This window comes from Aquarana catesbeiana, linkage group LG13 (genome assembly GCF_042186555.1).
Source record: "Aquarana catesbeiana isolate 2022-GZ linkage group LG13, ASM4218655v1, whole genome shotgun sequence".
Lineage (NCBI taxonomy): Eukaryota > Metazoa > Chordata > Amphibia > Anura > Ranidae > Aquarana > Aquarana catesbeiana.
This window is the reverse complement of record NC_133336.1, coordinates 123,051,336-123,073,493: the sequence shown is the minus strand read 5'-3', so window position 1 is coordinate 123,073,493 and position 22,158 is coordinate 123,051,336. Positions and strand designations below refer to the sequence as shown.

The 22,158-nt window shown below is 42.5% G+C and overlaps 1 protein-coding gene across 1 annotated transcript in view; it reads right to left on the bottom strand.

Annotated features, from left to right (window-relative positions):
* The window catches only part of PLEKHG3 (pleckstrin homology and RhoGEF domain containing G3), a 251,286-nt gene that overhangs the window by 191,649 nt on the left and 37,479 nt on the right, over window positions 1-22,158 (bottom strand). Inside the window, exon 2 of the mRNA XM_073609396.1 lies at window positions 8,340-8,449. The gene's annotated coding sequence lies outside the window, so the exon portion shown is untranslated. The remainder of the gene's footprint in view (window positions 1-8,339; window positions 8,450-22,158) is intronic.

The window sequence follows — 22,158 nt, the reverse complement described above, 5'->3', positions numbered from 1 at the left end:
GACATATGATATGATCTGATCTTTCCTATATCTGGCACCCCCCTACACTGATCATAAGTGTATGCACTCAGCTGCCCCCCTCATCTGTATATATGTCAGGCCCCCCCACACACACACACATATGTAAGCACACACACACACAGCTCTGCCCCCCCCCCCCCCTGTACACAAACAGCCTCCTCCCTTCACTTGTACAGCCCCCACTTGTAAGCTGGTCTTCCTTCTCCCAAGTCCTGTTTCCACATGTCCCTGTGAAAATACAACAGGCAGCAAAGCAAACACGATGGGCGCACATACAGGAAGCAGCCAGAGGTGGCAGTAAAGGGCTCTGTAAGCTCAATGACACAGATCTGCAGCAGCTGTGGAGCCGACTCGCACAAACACAGAGCCGGCACAGCTACAGACGCGGCCACTGCAGACCCTTGTCAATTCCAGGGGGGGGGGGGGTCGGCCGCCCCCCCCCCTTGCCCCTACCTGCGGACGCCCATGCCTAGAACTGTAGCACACCTAATGCTCAGCAAGAACTTCTTGAAACTTTCCAACCTGAACAATGGAGATGACAATGGTTTTCAAGTGCAATCATGTTCATTGTGCTCACTGTCAGCTTGTTGTACTATTTCAGCCAATAGTTTTAGCCCTTTTACAGGTGTCTTAACTTACAAGAATTTACCAAAATAATCTACACTCAATTACTAAATTTAATTATCAATATGGCCAATCTGAGCATCGCTAGCAATACGATTCAAAGATTCTGTAATTTCAAGATCAAGAGATTGCCGATAGTCTAAAAAGTAATAGGAAAAGCTAGAATTTCGATGCTTGTGTTGTGAAATTTGACAATTTCTCACCAAGGTGTCCGTTTATGAAGCAGTGAAATCTATTTACTGCTTCGTTCTCCGGCATTCACAGTGGAGATCTTTCTCCTCTGGATGCCAGTTTATGAAGCGGTGTAGATCGCTTCACCTTTGGAGGAGTGACGTGATCTACAAACACTTCAAACAGTGGAGAACGGCCCCTGATACTGGAATCTCGTGAGACTTTACGAGATTACAGTACCAGAAATACACAGAAACACTGAGATGTCAGTTTATTAAGCAGTGATAAATTTATCACTGCTCAATACACTGACAAACGGCGTGGTTAACGTTAATAAAATAATGAGTCCCCCTACATGTGGCCCATATTGGGAAAAGCATAAGACATCTTGGCCAAAGCCTGGGAGTGGCAAACAGGCTTACTTTGACCAAGCTTAATTGCGAGGTCACATTTTCTAAGGTGAGAGTCCATTCACAAGGGGGAGCAATTGGTGATAACACACTGACAGCATTAATGAGCACCAAAAGGAGTGTAAAGGGAGCAGCACATATATAGGAAAAGAGCTAGAATTTAGATGCTTGTGTTGTATAATTTGACAAATAATTTCTTATGAATGCTTTGAGAAAACAGAGATAAAAGTGCTTGTTCTGTATACGTAAATACTTTAGTGTGCACTAGGTTTACTTTAAACCATTTGTTAATTATCTCATCTGAAGCACACTGAAATCATTACATTTCTGGTTTAATTGCCACTATAGTCCTAGTCTTTGCGTGTATATGAGCGGAAAGCACTGTATTCAAATAAAAGTCAATGCTGGAGTCTATACATAATACACAGCATTTAATAAAAATAAAGTGTCCCAGTATACAGCAGAAATCTGACGCATTTCAGCTTGCATAGCCTTACTCCTGCCTGTTGCATGATAATAGCCAGGAGCCGAGGTAGAGCTAAGCTTCTTTGTTCAGAAAGCACTGTACTTTATATTTCAACAAATTTTCAACATTCTGAAAACATAAGCAATTGATCTTCCCTGCTAAAAAATAAAAATATATTTAACTGCTAACAAAAATATAAAGCTGCTTAATAGGTTGCAGAGTTTGTTCTGACTAATATTAAAATGGAAAGAACTGCCTATATGGTTGCAACTTGCTAACTGAATGTTATATGCACAATGCCTACACATTACTGTATAGAAATGCCAGCAATGACACCTGGTGGTTATACATGGAGCATACCCCTTATGGATACATAGCACTAGGAGACTGACAACTAGATTTCAGAAATCATGAGCCTTTGATTCAGTCTATAATTCAGTGGTTATGTTTAGGTTCTGGGAAGACTATTTCATTAGAACTGCTTACTCACAAGCCCTTCCACTGGGTGCAACAGCACAGGCTCTGGCATTAGCCCACTTACATTAGCCATCTGGTTAGAGGGACATATTCAGTCCTGATAAAATACGGTTTTATAACACAATTACTTGTAATATTTTAGGGCAAAGCATCCAGATTTCACTTAGAAACTCCCACTACTACCCTTTAACTCATTGCGTACCAAGAGTATGTTATGTACATCCAGGTGGAGAGTCCACAGGTTGCACCTAGCAAGGCTTATATTTTCCATCTGCCATCACAAACAAAAGGATGCAGAGGCCAAATGCATACGGAGGATGTTTTATTTGAAAAAAAAAAAACCAACCATTCTCCCAAACCACCAAACCATTCTCCCAAATGCCTTAGGCTAACCAGCAATGTACATAAAACCAAGTGGCAAGGTGGTCCTTAATTACAGATGAAACTCATACGACACTGATGTCTATTAGAGTTGCCAGCTAGCAAATGGGGGTAAAAAAGATCAACCTGCCTTTTTACCTCCCTCTCCCCACTGCTTGCCTAATGCCTACCAAGGGGGTGGCACCTTCAAGATTTAATTAGGCTTGTTGAGTTTGACATGGCCTGTCAAACTTGTTCATGGAGGTCAATAAGACTGTGCCACAACCACAAGCCAAACCACACGGTTGCATCAGGGTACTCCACACATACATTCCAGGGCTGGCAGAAACAAGCACCTCCTAAATGCCTGGAAGCCATTGCTTTACCACCCACAATCTACCATGAATTGCTTTTAAGAGGGTGGTAGAGACTGTCGTCCTTGTAAAAGGGGCTTTAAGGCCATGGTTCATTTTAAACCCATATATGGTTGTAACCTTTTTGCATTCCCAAACCTTAAAAAGGTTTAATATGTTGTTTTCAGGTACGTTGTCTACTAGTGCCAAGAATATATATTATGTACAAAAATACAAAGAGAAATGTTTAGCTAGGAAACAAGTGTCTCTCGAAGATTACCATCTCCTGGCCAGAACATACACCAGTGAAGCGGTGGCTGCCGTCCATGTCATTATGGAACTTTGGAAGTCTGTTAAATTAATGAGATCTCCCTACAATAGAGGCCAGAATCACTGCCTGCATGGCTCACCGGATTTCTGGAATGTCCCATATCTCTACAGCACGTAACTCTTCTAACCCTCAAAAACCAATTATTATTCAACACCATGCAATGTGCAAGGCAGCAGTGTTTCCTACAAATATACACCAGAGATAATTCATTTCTATTCCTCCAAAGTATTACGTAAGATCCAAATAAACTTTACCAATGCCTTATTATACAATTATGTTCGAAATATGTCCAGACACATCTTTGTTGGTAGAATACATATCCCAGTTCCTCCCAGTTTACTAGTAAGCAGAAACTGTAGAACTGACGCAGATCAGAATTATTATTATGGCTACTACAAGGAAAAACCGGCATCACTGTGTATGTTTCAGCAGAGACACTTTCCTGACTGGTTATATTTAATGATTCACAAAGCTATACTCTACTACAATAAGATTGCATGAAATACACAAGAAAATACACAAACAAGCAGATTTAGCAGAACACAGCACAGGCCACACAATAGGCAGGACCTTCAACTGTCACATGCAGACCACAATAATGCAACTATTCTGGTGGCTGGATACAGAGAGCATTGTGAACTCAGCACAAAGTGAACCCAGCTTCTGCTATATAAAAGAAATTATTGTTTTATCTGGTGTCCTTTCATTCCCCTGGGCGCAATGCTGGTTAACCCATAGTCTGCTGTTATCAACCACTTCCTGCTACTAGCAAGGAGGTAGTGTGTACAGCCATGACCCCATCACCACACAGCAGTGGTCCCAATACAAAGTACTGTGACAACATGTGGCTGTCAGGCATCTCAAATGTTGCTCATAGCAGCAGGGTTTAGACTTGAACCATCTCAGCTCCGGAAGGTTTTACCCCCTTCATGACCAGGCCATTTTTGCTTACTTTAACTGGTACTTGCGCAGTCATGCAATGCTGTACCCAAATGAAATTTAGATCATTTATTTTACACAAATAGAGCTTTCTTTTGGTGGTATTTGATCACTGCTAGTTTTTTTAATTCTTGTTATATAAATAAAAATACTGAAAATTTAGAAAGAAAAAATAATATTTTTTACTCGCTGTTGTAACGGTTAACTGTGTGCCTAACAATGTATAATGTGTGCTATATGTGCTGATTTTTACTAATAATCTCTTTGTTTTTTTATCCCTTTTCAGGGATAAGAAACAGACTGTTCCCTCTGTATAGAGCCCTGTGTTGATTGTCAACACAGTGCTCTGGGCTGTGATTGGATGCAGCCGATCAGCAGGACCCAGCCATGAATCATTATCCAGGACCTGCTGACAAACTCCTGTTGTGTACAATCACAGCGGGTGACGGTGATGGGGGCATGCAGGTGCACACCCTAAACATGGAAAAAGGCAGCGATGTATCAGTATTTTGCTTTCCCTGTATGGGCCACCCGTTTGCAGTACATTGCATGGCAGGTGGTCCAGAAGTAGGCAAAATGCCTGTTCTTGTGGTTACATCATACAACTCTAAGGTCTCTTGCACATGGATGCCTAAAATGGCATGTCTTTTGGTATTCAGGTTTTTTGTTTTTTTTTTACGGATCTAAATGCAGCCTGTTTTTAATGAGCCTGTACATACAGACATGTAAACTTGTGCTGTGTATAGATCAGTAAAAATATAACAATCCACTTTGCTGTTTAGCATTTTACGGGAGTTCGTGCATACAACAGGCCCCAAGAAAAGCTGGAAGAATTTTTATGTGCGTGTACACTCAAATACACGCATTATACAGCCCATCCTTTTTTTTTTTATATATCAATGTTTTCTACCAGGAACCTGACCATCACATGTCCATACCGTGTGCAAGTACCATAACAAAATAAGCACTGTAAGCCCATACCTATTAAAGGCATGATAACATTCCAACCTGCACCTTGCGTTTTTCAGCTGCATAAAATGTGCATTGATCATTTAGTATCATGGTGTCATTTGTTGCTCTGTATGCACAGGAAACGTGTTGTAGTACAGATTTCTTACGACTGAACGTTGTGTTAGGGTCTTTTCACACGGGCTTGTCCATGTACGGACTCCGCTTTGCTCAGAAGGGATCGATCCGCTGAGCAGGCGGATGACAGGTCCGTCTTTACTCACTGTGCAGAGACAGACTTGTCAGAGCCCCGCTGTCCTCTATGGAGATCGGATGTAAGTGGACCGCCTGTCCAATTTCATCCGATCCGATTCTCCAGACAGGTGGAAAATCGAATACCAGCGGATGTCAGCGGACATGTCACTGCTGACATCTGCCGCTCCATAGAGGTGCATGGAGCGTCCGATCAGATCTAAAAAACTGACAGGCGGACCTGATCGGAGCGCCCGTGTGAAAAGAGCCTTACTTATTCCTGATCTCTGCATTTTGCGATCCCTACTACATACCCCTGCACACGCTGCTTTACTTATTCCCAACCTTTGAACCTTGCATTACCTTCCACTGACCTCTGCCTTACCCACCTACTGACCTCTAAAACTCGTGTAGAGTACACTGAGGGGACAGCGTGGGCCAGGAAGTCACTGTATGCATAATGTTTTTGGTGGGTGAACTGCTACTTTCTCAAACAATCGATGGTGACATCTTAATCCAGGTATTAAGACCAGAAGATCTGATGTTTATGGATATTTGAGTCAAATCTTTTAGATATCCAACAGCAACAAGGTTATTAACCCCATTTTCAGCTGTTCCTTGAGGATCTCCATAACTATCCTATATCGCCATTAAAGCTAATGATTAATAGCATGTACTGTATATACATACAATAACAGCAGTACTCTGTTCATATAACTACTCCAGCAGCAGAACAGTATTCTCCAGGATGGGTATTGACCTGGAAAAGAAAATATTGCTGCACTGTTTATAATTGGTGGTAGCACAATCTTCAAATTTTTTCAATATTTTTCTACATGCCCTTTTGCTTATATGATATTTTGGAGATGCTCTCTCTAACCAACATTGTGTATATGCATATTTGGGGGATGTTGTTTCCAAGAAAAGGGTATACCTTATTACAATTCAAGAACCACACATGGCACTAATTACGTATATGGGTACTGTTTTTGACAAGTGTGGTCCTCTTATATTTTAATTGGTTTTAGCGAAGGTGGTCCCTTTCTATGGGAGATCAGAAATATCACAACATAAAAAACCTAATAAACATTTGTATCTCTTTTGTATCTTCCCCACTGGGTAGATTCACCCTCTGTTTGTCCTGGTGATCACTGTCATTAAGACAAAAAGTGATGTGGAACCCAAAATTTTTCAGCTGTTACCGAAAAAAAAAAAAAAAAAAAAATCTTTTCCTGTGAAAACTGCCTAAGGCTAAGTTTACTTATGCGTTTTTAGTGCATTTGCTGAAGCGCAAAGATGCCCTACAATACATTTAACATTATTTCCTATAGGTCCCGCTTACATCTATGCGGTTTCCTGCAGTGCATTTGTTTGAAAGGCGCAGCCGTTTTTTGTTTTTTACATGCAGGACGGTGCATCTTTGACTTCACAAACTTCAATGGAAGCGTAAAAAAATGCATGTACACGTGTTTTCGGTGGGGTTTTGGTAGGATTCTGGTTTTATCTCCTCCTCCTACAAAACAAATCCATGAAGCATGAAAATGCATCAAAAACGTGAGAAAAACATGCTGCAAAAATGCATCAACTTCCCATAAACCGATGTAAACTAGCCAAAGAGGGGAATTTATTTCAGTTTGGTACAGACTTTACGTCCGATTGTGTGTCAAAGACAGGAAGTAAGGCAAAATCCCACCATCAGGACACAGATAGCAAAAAAATTAACTAGAAGAAATTTTAACCCTTCCCTACTCTATTTAAAAAAACACTGCAAAGTGCTGTACACCTCAGCACCCACCTTGACTGCAGAACTATTTAGAAATGATGCCCACTTTCTAGTCCTCTATAGGAAAGCTCCCCCTCTCCAGCTGCAGTCTTCTGCTGGCTCCATCCCCTGTACAAGGATCCATGGAGCCACCTTTGTATGTGTGCTTCTTATCCTCTGGGGCAAGCCATGTCCCTGCTCCTCCCTCTAGCTGATTGACAGGGACTGGAGCCTGTGTTGTCTCTGCTGCTGTTAATTTACATATTATAGAATTAATAAACTGGTTAAATACATCCATGTGATTGTTTTAAACATAGTTTTAGGGTTGCTCTATTTTTTTCTTCTCCTACAGATTCAAGGATGGTGTAGGGACAATTGTTGAAGACTTTCATGAACATGGATATTTCCAGTATGTCGGTTTTAGGAAGCTGTCTGGCTATCTAAAGTCACCTTGTGTCTCTTAGATAAATATATAAACAGCGCTTGCAAGATATAACGCACACCTACAACTTACTACAAGTGCAAAGGAATTACGTGCCCAAAATATATGAAAAAAACACTCAAACATCCATATAAACAAATTGTGAATGAACACATTCTATTTCCAAAGTGCCGAGTGCTCCAAATAAAGTGCATATGTGCTCCAAAAATTGCAGGTGTGGTGTGCCACACTCCCCTTTGTGACCCCACTAACCAAAATTCATAGACCCTTTATCTATCTCATGAGGTTTTAGCACCTTTGTGACGGCAGCTGCAGGTCTTTCTTTATATAAATAATAATAAAAAAAAAAATCTAAAGATTGTTTTCTATTTGAGATACATTAATAATTCTGTTTATTCAGCATGAAATGGAGCTTAGTTATGTAGCATGAGGTTGTATATTCTGAAATATTTACATTTTTAGTAAACTCACTCAATGAATCCAAGCTCTGCAAGTGAAAACATGCAATGCATTGATGCAGTCACACAATTTTACAGTAACTATGAGATAAAACAAAGTTCAGGAAAATGCCTTTATCCCATCGTTTTGCAAGTCTATGTACACTACAAACTGTACGATTGAATCGGTTCTGATATCGCTGTTTTACTAACCTGACAACTTATTATTCTAAATAAGAAACCTTCATTTTGTTTGCAAATATTAAAGATTCTAACTACCAGCAAGAATAAGTCCTTATATTTAAAGAGCACCTGTCATTTCAGATCCATCATGGCATCCACTCACCTGCTCCCGCCACGTCCCTCACCTTGTTGTGTCACTGCCGCATCACCAGTCCTCCCATTAAAGTGAATGAGACCATCGGGGAAGTCAACAGCGCGTCAGAGGAGGAGCCGCTGCGGGACAGAGATGACAGTTGCGCTTTAAAAATTATGATTTAAATCAAATCCATCCCGTCTTTAGCGTGAGTATTATTTTATTTATTTACCTTGTGTCTCTTGCTATACATTATTGGAATCCATTTCCATCAATGTAATGTCAACTCACAAAATGTAGCCTCTGTCTATAAAAAAGTTAGAATACAAATGACCCGGACTTCACACATGCAGAGCCTGGCCTTAATAAAGTGAGGAATCTCTGCGTCAATGAGTATACCCAGGTTTACATTTCTTAAATATCCCTAAATGTATCTGCACATTGGAATGTAATATTTAAATATAGTTGGCACAGAGTAGTGGTATGCAGAAAACGACTGAAACCAATCACAAGGTAGTTCTGAACAAACGACAGAAAATTGATTGGAGTAAAATGCATATTTATCGGATTACAAAGCATAATTGGTTTGTACTACATCTGCCCATAGATGCGTCAGTTTTTTTGTTGATCCAGCCAGTTGAATGATAAATACGGACTCGATTCATTGAGTGACACATTGAATGTGTGGACGGGGGAATTACTGTAGTCTGACAGCGGGGAGACTTCCTACAACCCGCAGCGCTGATCAAACTGCTAAAATCACACAGGGTGGTTGAACAGAAGTTAAATCAGTAGATCGACGTCTTTTAAAACACAGCGGCTGCTGAACTGGCCAAATTTTGATCCATGTATGGCCAGCTTAAAGCTAACAACACACCACTAAATAGTAGATATTCAAACATTCCTTTGAAAATATTTTGTACATTAGATGACTGGACAAACGTCATTCAAAAAAGTATTTCAAAATTTTGTTTGCTTTTAACATTCAATATTGGAATAAATGCGTTCTCCTGAATGAAAATCACAATTCCTATCAGAAATTCATTTGTTCAAGGAAAAATTTCCATCCTTCGGATTTTCTCATTGCAGAGGTTGAAAACAAACGTTGATTGGACCTTACTATCCATGGAAAAACGTAATAAACATTCTTAAATCTAAAATTTGTATTACCATTTTACTTGCGTATAGCTTAGAGTATAAGTAAAAGGCAAAACTTTTTTAGTTTAGGATGGAGTGGAGTGGAGAGAGATTGGATGATCTTTCAGGTTTGTATTACTGCCTGTGCCCCCGTTAGAGAGATTCACTCTCTTTAATTGTCCTGTTAACATCAAAAGTGAAAATCACAATTTATGGGTTGTCCTCAAACCATTATTAGTGGGAAATCTTCCAATGGGGATACTACTTCTGGTGACACCCGGAGATTCCTTTATTTTGCAGGGATTTCCTGTCATTTTCTGTTTTGGCTATGGCACGGGAAGTGAAGGGAAATCTCCTCAATGGGACACAGATGGCAAAAAACTTGACAAAGGTTATAACCCTCCCTTCTCCTTTTTAGTCAGCAGGTGGAATATTCCTTTTAGGTTTTCCTGTTAAAATGTTATGTCTTAAAATATATCTAAGGCAAAATATAGTTTGCACTGCGATCTGCGAACCGATCTGTGTCATTAGCGTGCATTGACACCCACAGCGGTTCGCAGATGTCAGTGTGAACCGCCGGCAGGTGACATGCGATGTGGGAACCTGCCCTGGAATCGCACTGGTTCCCACATCGCATATATGTGAATCGGGACTAAGACAGTTGTCACTGGAAACAAGTGTCCCCACTGAAAAATTCTCTGTTCTACTTTTTTTTTTTTTTTTTTACAATATCAAATAAAAACATAATAAATACAACAGGATAAGTTTATTGCAATTTCTGTCCAGTTATAATTTTTAAACTTACATATAATGGTTGGGGAGATTTCCCATCACTTCCCGTGTCTGACAGCCTGTAAGAGCCGAGCAAGTAATCAGAGGAGCGGCTGTCACTAGGACAGGAAGTGGTTCTAATGTTTCCTCATTTTACCTCAAAATGTGATTTGTTGCAGATTGTGTTGCCAATGGAGAGACCTCCAAACATTAAGTAAAGAGAACAAATGTATCACCCCAGGAAAAAAAAAAAAAAAAAAAGAAGAAGAAAGGGGAATTTGGAGATTCAGAGAAGGCTGAGAGAGACAGATGTACTTTTTGCATTAATCATACCTACTTCAATACAACTGTCTTTTTTTTTTTTTTTTTTTTTTTTTTTTTAACCAGAGTTTTGTGTCACTTTAATTGTGAAGCTACACAAAAAGTTACAAAATGTTGTTGCATTTGGCAATCGGCAAATAAACTAGAAAAAAAAAATGTGATGCAAATTATAAGTAATTTGCAGATATTATCTTGCTTGAAACTGTTTTGCGATAAAAAAATCTTTTGCCTTTATGCATAGCAGATACATAGTGAACATTGAAACTGCCAAGACAGTCCCCACTCTGTGTCTGCATAGAAGATAAAATGGCTTCAAGATGTTTCCTCCCAGGAAAATCATGAGCAAAAAAAAACAAAAGCGCACTATTAGGCCACATTCACTGAGGCAGTTTTCAGGCATTTTAGCACTAGAAATAGCGCCTGGAAACCGCCTCCCATTCATTTTAGTGACTTTTCACACTGGGGTGGTGCGAAAAGCCCAGCATCTTTGGGAGCGCTGTATTTAGCGCACCCAAAACGCCCTGCCCATTAAAATGAATGAAGAGCGATTCGGAAGCGCAACATGGGCACTTTTAACCCCGAAAAGCGCCGCTATAACGAGCGGTGCTTTAGCACCAACATGGCCGCGGCCCCAGTGTGAAAGGGGTCTAATAGATTTAAATTTGCTCCAGCAAAAGTACAAGTGCTCCTTGACCATATGTCGCTTCTTTTGCTTTTTGCCTTTTTAGTATCTCTATTTCCCTGACAATCATCTTACTGCTTGTGTGTTTTAGGTGCAATAAAAAAAAAAAAAAAAAAAACAACACACAACCCTTGCTTGCTGCATCTTCAATACACTTTTATCAAAACACATTATGCATAGAGTTCAATGCCAACGCACCTAAAACCCATGTAAAATACACTGCACAGATGTGGACCGGCCCTTCAGATCCTTTCACAAAAGGGTTATCGGTCCCACCATGAAAACTCATTTAAACAATTTAAACATTAAACATCAGTTCATATCAGTGGTCTCCAAATTGCGTCCCTTTGTTTGCCTTTATCTGGCTCCTGGGGCCCAATTCATCCCACTGACACCGACCATGGGGCCCAATTCATCCCACTGACACCGACCATGGGGCCCAATTCATCCCACTGACACCGACCATGGGGCCCAATTCATCCCACTGACACCGACCATGGGGCCCAATTCATCCCACTGACACCGACCATGGGGCCCAATTCATCCCACTGACACCGACCATGGGGCCCAATTCATCCCACTGACACCGACCATGGGACCCAATTCATCCCACTGACACCGACCATGGGACCCAATTCATCCCACTGACACCGACCATGGGGCCCTATTCATCCCACCAGCACCGACCATGGGGCACTATTCTTTCCAATGATACTGATAATGGGACATTATGCATCCAAGTATTACCGATGAAGGGACACGATTCCTCCCACTGCCACCAACGATGATGTAACGTTTCTTCCACTGACACCAACAATGGGGCACTATTCCTCCCACTGACACCAGCAGTGGGGGCACTATTCTTTACAATGATAACAATGATGGGACACTATGCCTCCCACTAATACCAGTGATGGGGCACTATTTCTCCTCTTACTAATCACAAGCAACATGCAATTTTTTTACTCCCACTGACCACCAAGCCTGAGACAGACACTGTCTGCTCCCACTGATGCTGGGGCATTTTCTACTACCACTGGCCACAGTTCACAGTTCACCAACGAAAAAGGGGAAGTTCCGCTTGTCTGCCTCCACCCCCCCGGTGCCACATTTGACACCTTTTTGGGGGGGAGTGGGTACCTGGTTTTGACAGGTACCTGCTCCCACTTCCGGCCGAGTTTGCCACAGCGAACTTAGCCAGAAGTTCGGACTCTCATGCTTCCCCCACAGCCGGCCCAATAACAGAGCACAGTGTGCTTCATGCATGCATAGCAGGGAACCAGCTATGAAGCTGCAAGGCTTCACTGCCGGCAGCACCCAATACCCGATCTAAAAAATCTGCTCGGGTGAGGACACCGCCGGATTCCTGGACAGTGTCCTAATATTAAAAGTCAGCAGCTACTGTATTTGTAGCTGCTGACTTAATTTTTTCTGAAGGACCCTGGAGCTCCTCTTCAAACTCTGAAGGACAGTGACCGGGTCCTTTGTTTAGAAAAGTTTTGAGACCCCTGGTTTACTCCAGTTTGTATATTCGTCTTCGGTTTAGTTCAGTTCAGATTAGAATACATCAGTTTTCCAAATGGTCTTTTGTTGTTGGAGAATATCATAGGTGACTAAAGCATAAACACAAAATATGTTCCTGCTGTTTAAAAATGCGTTTCTGGGAACCGCATTTAAAAACGCAGTGCGCTTGCGGAATCCACAGAGAAATTGCATGCTGCAAAAGCACCATGCGGTTTCCCGGTCACTGCGCTTTCAAAATGCTGCATGAACCTTTTTTTCTGTAGGAAACGCAGGCATTCATTTAAATGGGCTGCCGTGCCCACGCAAACCCACATAGATGTGAACCAGGCCTAAGGCTTCATACCCACTTACCAGTGGGTGCATCGCCCAGCCCCTTCCACCCTCAGCAGCTGTCAGTCTCTCACAGGGTATCACAAGCCGCTGCCAGCAAGGCTGAGCGGTGCAGCTGTGCCCTCTGACTGCAGCTAAATTCCAGAGCCCCATCCACCGGGGGGCTAAACGCCCGATGTGCATGGTGCCTTAGACATACATTGTGGTTAAGTCTTCATCTGTCTGAATAACTGACAGATGGATCCAGGCTGAATTCTTGTGTGAAAGAGCCCTAAATGTACTTTGTATATTGTACAGGGATACTTTACGTTCTCATATATCTGGCCTTCTTCCAGCTGTTTATAATAAGTCCCAGCACATGTCAGACTACAACACATCAAACACTTGACATCTGAATCGCTGGGATCTCTGGATCAGATACCCGACCTCACATCTTTAGGGAAAGCCACGTTTCCTAAATGTAACGCTATTGACCCTTTGCCTGTTAACCTGGGTGCTATGGCAGTTAAAAGGTTAGGCTTATACTTCAGTCATTTCCTGTGATGTAGTCTGTACTTTTTTTTCCATGCATCCTGTGTCCATATGGGGAAAAAAAAAAAAGCATTTCCCTTGTTAAGCGATACAAAAATAGTTTACTTTCCCACGGTGGCTGCAGCGGAAAACGAGATCAAATTTCCACACACCTAAACTGTTCATCAAGGATAAATGAGGCTATTAAAGCAGCAGGAGGGGTGGTGGTAGGTTACAAATACACGGGAGTTTAGGACCACTATATTAAAGGAAATCATCCTAATCTTTTGGCGCTGCTTGTGTCGGAGCGATCAGCAGAAGGCAATTTAAAGCAGTATTAAACCCAAAAGCAAACATCCATTATATTGCGGCTTACCAGTTCTTAGATGTGATGACTGTTTCCTTTTTTTAGGCTTTCTTTTTTCAGCTGCTGATCCAGCCAGTAGATCTGTTTTTCAGAAGCACAAGCTCTCCAGCAGAATATGGCAGTTTATATGGATGAGACAAACCATTTAACAATGGCAAAAGTGGATTGTCCAATGAGCAGCGGCTGCACCCAATCAGCTGTAACAATGACTTGGTCTTAATACAAAGTTTCACCGAGGGGATTCCTCTAACCACCTCATTCGGCCAGCCTTACAGAGGCTTTATAAATAAATGAAGTGGTAAATGAAGTGGTTTTAAACCCAAACAATGTAATGTATGCCAGTATCATTTTGTAAGGCTTTTTTTCCCTCTTTTCTCTTGGTGAACTAGCCAGTAAAACACCTACTGTATTAGAGTGACCCCACTCTGGATGAAGGAGGACAGGGGGCACAACAGACAGCAGCATTGTCAATCTGGGGGGAGGGGTGTGTTAAATGTATTATCAGCTTTAAATACACTGACAAACTGAAGCCAAACTCCAGCTTACACTTTATAATTGGTTACAGCAGTTTTTTCTTTTTTGGGGTTTTTTTTACATAAAAAAAAGTTGGTCATTTTAAGCACCCCTGCCAGGGTTAAATAGTTTGTCTCATCTCTGTAACTGATACATTTTGCTGGCGAGTGTGTGCTTTTGAAAAACAACAGACTTAGGCTCCATGCACACTGGACGTTAAAATAATGATATAAAAACAGCTGTAGCTTTGCAGTGAATCTTTCAACATTTTTTAACGTTTTTGCAATAGGGTTTTTCCACGTTTTTTTTTTCTCCAATGGATTAGAAACGTTAAAAAAACGCTGGCGAGCCACGTTTTTGAGCGTTTATCGACGTTTATGAGCATTTGGCGTTTTTTGTGGTCAGAAAAACGACTCCCGAGCGCGATTTTATGGCGTTCAGAAAACTCCACTGCTGATAAACCTCCAAAAACGTCCATGTGTGCATGGACACATAGGATAACAGAGGGGAGTTTATGGGCTCTTAAAAAAAAAACGCCCAAACTCCCAAAAACGGCCATTTATGAGCTTCAATGTGCATGGAGCCTTACTGGCCAGATTAGCTGGTGAACACAAAAGAAAGAAAGCCTAAAAAAGAAAACGAATGCAGCCTAGAAATTGGTTAGTTACAATATAATAATTGTTTTCTCTTGGGTTTAATACTGCTTTAATGACAAAGTGTTGTATATAAAGTGTTTTGTGTAATAGCAATCATAACTGAATTGCTCCTTCCCAGTTCAGGTTTGCTTTAAAAAAAAAAAAAAAAAAAAGAAAAAAGCTTAATGTTTTGTTTTTTTAATAAAGAACGGCCACGGACTTCCTTCACCCTCCAGCTTGAACTCTCCACCAAATTATGTATTGTTCATGGTTCACACACACATTTTTGCTTAGTCTGACGTGATTTGGGCCTGTTATAACCTGTAGGCCAGGGATGTTGATCCTAAACTTCATGTTTCAGCTACAGACTCACGTACAGCAGCAGTGCCAAACTTTCCATTCCATGTGACACTAAAATTATGTTGAAACTTTTCAAAATTATAAATAAAAAAAGGTGTCAGCTTCATGGTTCTGGGCTATACAAATGAATAGACATTTTTCCTACTCATGTGAGGACCACTCGGACCTCCCAGCACCCAAGAAGAGGCAAAGAGAAAGGGACCTTGCATATCATGTAACCAGCCTGAATAAATCTCAACTTCTTGCCAGATACATAACACATATATACAGCGGCATGAATAGTGGCCATTTGTGTCCACAGTGCCACAAGGTTGTGTGCTGAGAGGGTGCCCCCAGCTAACTGACCAAGCTGCCAATGACAGCCTCGTTCAAGGCTTCTGATCAAGAACCAGCGGGACAGGCTCCTGATTATGTGACCGCTGTGAGAGCCAGTCATATAATACGGAAGCCAACACCACATCCCAGGCAATAAAACCTAATTATAGGGCCATCGGTGGGCAGCATTAAGAGATTGCCAGGGGAGGAAGGTCATTTAAGAGGCAGAGGTCAGAGCCCAGAGTTGGACTCCAATTGGATTTACCCTTGTATTAGTAGCAGCATCCCAGAGGTAACACAACATTGTGTATTGAGGGGGCTGGGGGATTTTGAAAGGTGTTGATATATTTTTGGACCCTGGAGACCCTGTGCCAACACAAATGTTCTGAAATTTGGGGCGTGGCCAAGACAGGCATGTGAAATTTCCCCCCCTTACTAGATAAGATCAAAAAATGAATGGATAACTGGGATACTGGGTTACATTTGTGGTTTGGGAGGTGTAACTTAATCAAGATGAGTATATTACCCAAATTTTTATATTTATTCCAAACCTTACCCATTAAGATACCCACCACATACTTTAAACGAGTGCAAAATCTCTTTATGCAATTTATCTGGGCACATAAAAAACCGCGCATCCTGAGTTCACAGTTATTCCTACCAAAACATTATGGAGGTGTTGCACTTCCGAAGAAATATTATCTGGCAGCTCACTTGGACAGAGCAGTCGATTGGAATAGACATAAGGAAACTAAATTATGGGCACAAATAGAGCAACATCAAACCAAAATACCTTTACGGACAGCAATGTGGTGTTGGGACCTCCTTCCGTTGGAGTTGAGATCTCACCCCCTCATAGGCAACACTATTAAGCAAGGACTACATGCCACGTTACAGGCTTCTTTAACGACTAAAGAATCTCCCCTGACCCCGATTCTGGGGAACCCCAAATTTCCCTCGGGACTCACACCTGGACAATTCCAATCATTAAAGAGCTCTAATTGTACTAGTGCTTCACATTTTGTGATCCAAGACAAATGGCCCTCCATTTCAGAATTAGTAGACTCGACGGGTCCGTTTAATCTGCCTTTTTGGAGTGCGGTACAAATACACCATTTTCTTCAGACCATTCCAAACCCTAAATCTTACTCTAGACCTTTGACTACGTTTGAAGAAATTAGCGTAGACACAGAACCATTACCACAGGTCCTATCTAAGATGTATACCTTGTTAAACACACCCCCACAACTGCCTAACTTGCCATGCATTACTAAATGGGAAACTGACCTTCAACGCTCTTTTACGACAGTACAGAAGCAGAACATGATTGCTCTCTCCCTTAAATCCTCAATATGTACTAAACTGCAGGAATCAAACTAAAAGATCCTGATTAGGTGGTATTTAACACCCAGTCGCCTGCACTTGATGTTTCCCAATGCGTCAAATATTTGCTGGAGGTCTCGCAAAGAGGTGGGAACGATACTTCACATGTTCTGGTCCTGTTCTAAATTGACAGATTTCTGGTCCAAGGTCCGCTCTATCTCCCAAAAGTTCACGGACTTTCAGATTCCAAATGACCCAGCATTTTTCCTACTCCATATATCCTCCATACCACTTAAAACATATAAAAAGTCCATTCTACGTCACTTAATAAATGCAGCCAAAGCCTGCATCCCCATGCTCTGGAAACAGCAAACCCCACCAACCACCTCAATGTGGCTACAGAAAGTAGAAGATATTAACAAGATGGAAGACCTCATATTGACAGCTCAAAACAGACAAGCAAGTTATACAAAAACTTGGACATTGTGGAATATGTTTAAAATTCTGAGGAAGGGAAAGCACTTTTTGGTAATCCAGACCATTAAAGAATCACATAACATCTCCGACATAAAAGATCTATTTAAATATAGGTTTCCGCCGATACTCCCCCCCCCCATCCCATCCCCCAATATCCCTCAATACTTTCCCCTATTTCCTTCCACACCTCCCCTTCCCTACCCTCTCACTCCTATCTATTTTTTTCCTCTTTCTTATCTACTACTAACTTCTCTACTTTTCTGCCTTCCTTTTGGGTAGCTACCTTCTGATTAAAATAAATGAATATCTAAGAAAGACTTGGAATTCAGCTAGAAAACCTACTTAGAAGACTCCTACATGTCTTCACAGGAAAATATACCTTTTAGTAGCATTCACATGTTAACGGATTGGATCTCCTAAGTCTTTCTATATATATATATATGTTATCTTATGTAATGCTATACTGTCGGGAGGCTGTGACCCCCTTATATACCACTCTGGTATGTTCGGGGCTTTGCCCCTTCTTTCTTTTATAAAACATCAATAAAAATTATATTTGCAAAAAAAAAGACAGGCATGTGAGAGGATGCATCTCCCACAGCTCCCAGTAATAACCCTGTGACCGATCCTCCCCCAGCCTTCCTACCAACCCTTCACCGATCTATGGAGCAGGACTACACCCCAGGGACCCCTGTGGAACCTCTGTTGGCTCTCTGCACCAGGGGGATGACTCGAAAAGGACAAAACGGAGACCGTGGGCCTGGAAATCCAAGATGGCGCCGTGGCGTCCTCAGTGAAAGGCACTTCTTGTGGCACAGACAAGATGAAGGACCTGGGACCCAGAACAAGTAAGCTAACTAAGCCTCAAGGCAAGAAGGCTCCCAAGGATATGATCTATTATGCCCAAAAGAGGTCAGGGACCCTGAGGATGGAGCAGCCATCCCACTCTGAGGGGAAACACCAACAGCAGCCAGGCATGCAGGCAGCCACTCACTCTGAACATTGAGGGGAGGAAGAGCTGGAGCAGGCTGATCCCATGGCAGGGGAATTACACAACCCAGACTCACAGGACACAGCTCAACCCACCCTGGCTGATATCCTCAGGGTAGTGAACAAATTAACAGCATCAGTTAATACACTACAAGAGCAGTTTGGAGGTTTGAGGGAGGATGTGTCATTACTGAGACAAGACTGGCAAAAAATCCAGGAACATACCATGGCTGTGGAGAGCAGGATTAGTAATATGGAGGATCAGATACCACAAATGGCTCAGGACACCAGAGCTGCACTCCAGTTAGCTAGAGACGCAAATGATCGTGCAAAAGACATGGAAAATGGGCTCAGACGAAACAATGTATGCATAGCGGGCCTACCGGAGCAGGTGGAGGGCAGAGACCCCACTACCTTTGTAGAGAACTGGCTAATTGATATTTTTGGTAAGAATGCATCTTCACCCTTTGCAGTGGAACGTGCTCATAGAGTGCCGTCTCGCCCACCCAGATCCATCCTAGCGAGGTTGCTCCACTACCATGACAGGGAAGCTGTGCTGCGTCAAGCATGAGAAAGGACAAATATTCAATACAATAGCACCAGGGTGTCATTTTTTCCCCTGACTTTTCGGAGGAAGTCTAAAGACGCAGAGCCAAATTTACTGATGTCAAACGCCGGCTGCGGCTCCTTCAACTATCTTACGCCATGCTGTACCCTGGCAAAGCTCCAGATAGCCGTGAGGGGCCAAGCTCAGTTTTTTGATTCTGCCAAAGAAGCCTCATTGTGGCTGGAATAAAATGAGCAGGCCTTAAAGCAGCAAGCACATGAGGAAGAGGACTGATACCTGAATAGTGAGTGAGCCTTCTGGCTTGTGCAGTACAACTTCATCCCTACTGCTTGCTACCCTTGAATAGGGGGGATCCCCTTCTACAGGATAGGCTGCTGTTCTCTGGCTGGGGGACAAAAAACATTCATACTGATTGCGGGCCAGGAAACTGGTGGGAGGCCCAGAACCCATGGCTGCAAGGGAAAGTACGTGCCCCGGACTCCATACTTATCCTGTCACGGCAAAAGGTACCCATTGTCTCATGGAACGTTAGAGGACTTCACTCTCCTTTAAAACGCACTATGATCCTTGTGTGTTTGAAAAAATGTATCTCGGGTACTTTGCTTCCAGGAAACTCACTTGACAGCAGAGTGAATTCTCTAGTACTCGTGGGTGGGGAGAGCCTAACACTCCACACACACACCGCCTACTCCTTTAGTCACTGTAGACTTAATACATAGTCTTGCATGTTGGCATGTGTTTATATCCCTCCGCCTTTTACAGCGACGGTGCTCAGACTTCTGCTCTCATTGTTAGATGGCAGGCCTGATGTACCGCTGCTCGTAATTGGGGACTTTAATTGCTGCTTGAGCCCGGCTGAGGCTAGACATCTATACATCAACACATCTAGACATCAACTGCCCACTCCAGGGGTACTCACATGGCGCGGTTGTTGAAAGAGGTGGGCTGAGTGGATGTCTGGCCACATCGCAACCCGGGTGTTTACTTGTTTGTCAAAATCGCATTGTTGTTTATCCAGAATTGACCTGGGGGTGAGTAATTTGAGCATGCTCCCGTATGTTGCCGATTTGGTACATAGACCACGTAGTGTATTGGACCATTCTCCATTAGTGGTACATCTCCTAGTAGCCCCACCGGCTACGTTACCTAGAGCCCCTTGGAAATGTAACGCCTTCTGGCTGAAACTATTTCACATAACGGGATAGTGGGGAGCATGCGTGAGTTCTTTACGTTCGAGGACCCTGATAACTCGATTATGCAGCAATGGGATGCCTTCAAGGCATACTTGAGGGGTCTATTGATAATTGAAATGAACAAGGTTAAGCATGCTTTCTCTGCTCTTAAGGCGGAAGTGAAATCTCGTGTTTAGACAATGGAACAACTATACATAACAAACCCCTCTGATTCGGCCAGGGAGGCCTGGCAGGCTGCTCAATCTGCCTATCAGCATCTGCTTTCCTCCCCAGCCGAAAAGAAGAGATTCTTTTCCAGGCAGGCATTCTTTGAGGAGGGTGAGAAAACCAGCCATATTTTGGCACGGATTGCGAACTCCCACCAAAGGTCCCCTGCCATAGGAGCTACCCAAGACGACCTTGGCACATACTTGCAGAACATTGCTTTTCCTGTAATATCAGAGAAACAATGAAAAGAGTTAGAGGCCCCACTCAGTATAGCAGAGTTACAGGCTGCAGTTAGCTCTTTCCCCAACTGCAAAGCTCTGGGGGAGGATGGTCTCCCCATAGAAGTATACAGTTATCCGACAAACTATTATCGCTCCTGCTAAAAGTTTTCAATGAGTCCCGGGAAAGTGGGGGCCTCCCCCCGGTCAATGTTAAAAGCAAACATTATTCTATTGCTAAAACCTGGTAAGGACCCGGCAGATCCAGGGGCCTATCGCCCGATCTCGTTGCTACAGAGCGATGTCAAGATCCTGGCAAAGGTGTTGGCTGACTGACTTGAAGGAGACTTATATCCTACCACCCTCAATGCATTTCCAATACTTACAACTCAGTCACACAGTTGCAGCGCAAGGCTGGTCTTCGGAGTGACACCTATCCCTGACCCCAGTGTTTAGCATCCTTAGGGATGCTGCTTCATCCAAAGGACTTATTTCCCAACGTTATGCTATACTGCTACAATCTGCTCTGAAGCAGCACCTCCTGACAGTAAGGGAGAAATGGAAGACGGACGTTGGACAGTTAGATGCAATGCAACAAGATTTTTCAGGTGGTGGATACTTGCTCACTGAATGTATCCCAAAGACTTACACAGTTATACATCCTGTTACATATTTACTATACCCCTCAGACTCCATCTGATGAACCTACAACCCGACTCAACCTGTACAAGATGTAAACTAGATCATGGGGACCTCATACACCTACTATGGCGCTGTCCCAAATTACATACATACTGGACAGGAGTAGTGAATATGGTCAACTCCGTATTTAAAGTATCTCTTCCACAGGACCCGAGAGCTTGTCTCCTGGGTGCATTGGAAGAATATGAGTGGGAAGTGCACACTAGAGAGGCTATGCACAGAGTTTTATTCCTGGCTAGGAAACTAATTATGACGCATTGGAAATTTGAGGATGCCCTGACCATAAAGGAATGGATAGTTAACATAGGCACAATGTTAAGAATGGAAAAGCTTATATCTCAGCACAGGGGAAGTACATCCAAATTTTAGAAACTATGGGCAATGTGGCTGGATGTGCCGGGACTAGTCCAGGTGGATCTGGTGGCAGACAGACTATTGGGAAGCAATGTAGGGTGAGCTAAGGAGTACGAGATATAAAGAGGGACAACGTAAAATTGTTGAAGATGCTATGTTGTGTGCATTAAAACAAAAAAAAACGAATGTTCTGAAATTTGGCCTCTAAATAATTATGGGTATGCCCCCCAAATGACAGTGTTAGGACCTGGCAGCAAGTTGCTCACATATACCATTCCAGGCTTTTTGGGGGCACAATAAGGATAATTAATATACAGTGAGGATGGAAAGTATTCAGACCCCCTTACATTTT